The following is a 2,978-nucleotide window of genomic DNA, read 5'->3' as shown; positions in this document are numbered from 1 at the left end:
GAACACCGGGAAAATGGAAAGACCTTCCATGTTCTTGGATAGGCAGAGTCAATATAGTGAAAATAGCCATACTGTCAAAAATGATACACAGATTCAATGCAATTCCCATCCAATTCCCAATGTCATTCTTTACTGAAATAGAGAAAACAATCCAAAATTCGAATGGGACAACAAAAGACCTAGAATAATCAAAGGAGTTCTAGTCAAAAGAAACAACACAGGCAGGATCATGATACCAGATTTCAAGCTCCACTATAGAGCCATAATAACAAAGACAGTTTGGTATTGGCACAAAAACAGACCTGAAGACCAATGGAACTGATTAGAAGATTCAGAAATAAAATCACATACCTATAGTTATCTGATATTTGACAAAGGAGCCAAAGACATACAGTGGAAGAAACATAGCCTCTTCAACTATTAGTGATGGGAAAACTGGGTGGCTACAAGCAGAAAACCAAAAGTGGACCCCAGCCTGTCATCATGTACTAACATCAACTCAAAATGGATTAAAGACCTTAGCACTAAACCGGAAACTCTGAAACTACTGCAGGACAAAGTAGGAGAGACACTTGAACTTATAGGCAAAGACAGAAACTTCCTGAACAGAGTCCCAGGGTCACAACAAATTGGAGATAGATTCGACAAATGGGACAACCTTAAAATAACAAGTTTCTGCACAGCTAAAGACATAGCAACCAAGCTAGAAAGACAGCCAACTAATTGGGAAGAATATTTACCAGCAATATATCAGACAAGGCATAATATCCATTATAAACAGGAAACTCAAGAAACGAATCCCCCTCTTTTCCTTCTTGGCTGTCTAAAGGTCTGCCACCATCATGATTGACACAGTAACTATCCAGACCAGGAAGTTCATGACCAACTGACTACTTCAGAGGAAGAAGATAGTCATTGATGTTCTTCACCCTGGAAAGGCAACAGTATCTAAGACAGAAATTCGGGAAAAACTTGCCAAAATCTGCAAGACCACACCCAATGTCATCTTTTATTTGGATTCAGAACCCATTTTGGTGGTGGCAAAACAACTGGCTTTGGCATGATTTCTGATTCCTTAGATTATGCAAAGAAAAATGAGCCCAAACACAGACTTGCAAGACATGGTCAGTAGGAAAAGAAAAAAGACCTCAAGGAAACAGTGAAAGGAATGCAAAACAGAATGAAGACAATCAGAGGGACTGCAAAGGCCAGTGTTGGAACTGGCAAAAAGCCAAAGGAATAAAGATCCTGCAATGACTTGACCTGAGGTGATGATGAATTAATAAACTGTAAAAACCTTCAAAAAAAAAAAAAGAAGGCAGAACTGAATCCCTCCCAAATCTAACAAACCAATCACTAAATGGGCAAGGGAAATAAAGAGAGACTTCTCTGAAGAAGAGATAAAAAATGGCAAAGAAACACATGAAAAAATGTTCATCATCCCTGGCTGTAAAGGAAATGCAAATAAAAGCAACCCTGAGATATGACCTTACCCCAGTCAGAATAGCCTATATCCTAAATTCAGCAAATGACAAATGCTGCCAGGAATGCAGAGAAAGAAGAACCCTACTGCATTGCTGGTGGGAAGGTGGGAATGTATACTAATACACTTAGGAAAGCAGTCTGGAGGTATCTCAAAAGGCTAAATAGTGACCTCCCCTATGACCCAGCCATAACACTCTTAGGCATCTACCCTGAACAACAGGAACCACGATACAAGGAACATGCACCTCTATGTTCATTGCAGCACTGTTCACAATATCCAAGATGTGGAAACAACCCAGATGCCCCACTACAGATGAATGTATCCAAAACTTGTGGTACCGATATACAATGGAATACTATATAGCCATTAGAAAGGACAAAATAATGGCATTCATAGGGAAATGGATGGAACTAGAACAAATCATTTTGAGTGAGGTAAGCCAAGAACAGAGACAAGCAGCACATGGTCTCCCTGATATGTGGATGTTAAATTCAAAATGCAAGGAGATATGACAAAGTAAACAGGACTGAAGAAACAAAAGACCTCTTCTTTCCATTTCCTAACAAATGGGGTAATGTCCTTTCTGATGGAAGTATAGAATTCCATTGTGTATATATACCAAATTTTCTTGATCCATTCATCTACTGAGGGGCATCTGGGTGGGTTTATATCTTAGCTACGGTTAATAATGCTGCAATGAATATAGTTGTGCTGGAAGCTTTAATAAAGCCTTGTCTGTGATCATTTGGGTAAATTCCCAAAAGTGGGATTGCTGGGTCATAGGGTGGCTCTATGTGTGGTCTTTTGAGGAATCTCCATACTGCTTTCCAGAGTGGCTGAACAAGTTTACACTCCCAGCAACAATGCAGTAGAGTTCCCTTTTGGCCTCATCCTCTCTAACATGTCATTATTAGATTTTTTTATTATAGCCATTCTAACTGGGGTGAGGTGGAATCCTAATGTTGTTTTTATTTGCATTTCTTTTATGGCTAGAGAAGTTCAGCATTTCTTCATGTGTCTATTGCCCATTATTTCCTCTTCAGAGAAGTTTCTCTTTAAGTCTTCAGCCCACTTATTAATGGGGTGGGTGTTTCTTTGAGGATTTGTTTTTGGATGACTTAATTTTTTGAGTTCCATTTTAGATATCTGTTGTGTAGCTAGTGAAGATCTTCTCCCAGTCTCTGGGCTTTCTATTGATCTTGCTAGCTATGTCCTTTGCCATTCAGAAGCTCTGCATTTCATGCAATCCCATTTGTCCACCCTTTCTTTGATTTGTTGTGTTTTTTGGCTCTCTATTAAGAAACTTTTGGCCTGTACTAAGGAGCCCAAGAGTTTCTCTTATTCCTTTCTATAATATATTCAGGGTGTCTGCTTTGACTCCAGGGTCTTAGATCCATTTGGAGTTGATTCTCGTACAGAGTGACATGTAAGGATCTAATTTTAGTTTTCAACAGGTGTTTAACCAGTTTTTCCAGCACCACTTACTGAAGAG

At 39.2% G+C, this 2,978-nt stretch overlaps 1 pseudogene; it reads left to right on the top strand.

Moving 5' to 3' along the window:
* The first annotated feature begins 842 nt into the window (after window positions 1–842).
* Window positions 843–1,243, top strand: LOC105980467 (annotated as a pseudogene).
* Window positions 1,244–2,978: the final 1,735 nt, after the last annotated feature.

Source organism: Dipodomys ordii, unplaced genomic scaffold (assembly GCF_000151885.1).
Source record: "Dipodomys ordii isolate 6190 unplaced genomic scaffold, Dord_2.0 Scaffold9, whole genome shotgun sequence".
Lineage (NCBI taxonomy): Eukaryota > Metazoa > Chordata > Mammalia > Rodentia > Heteromyidae > Dipodomys > Dipodomys ordii.
This window is presented reverse-complemented; position numbering and strand designations above follow the sequence as displayed.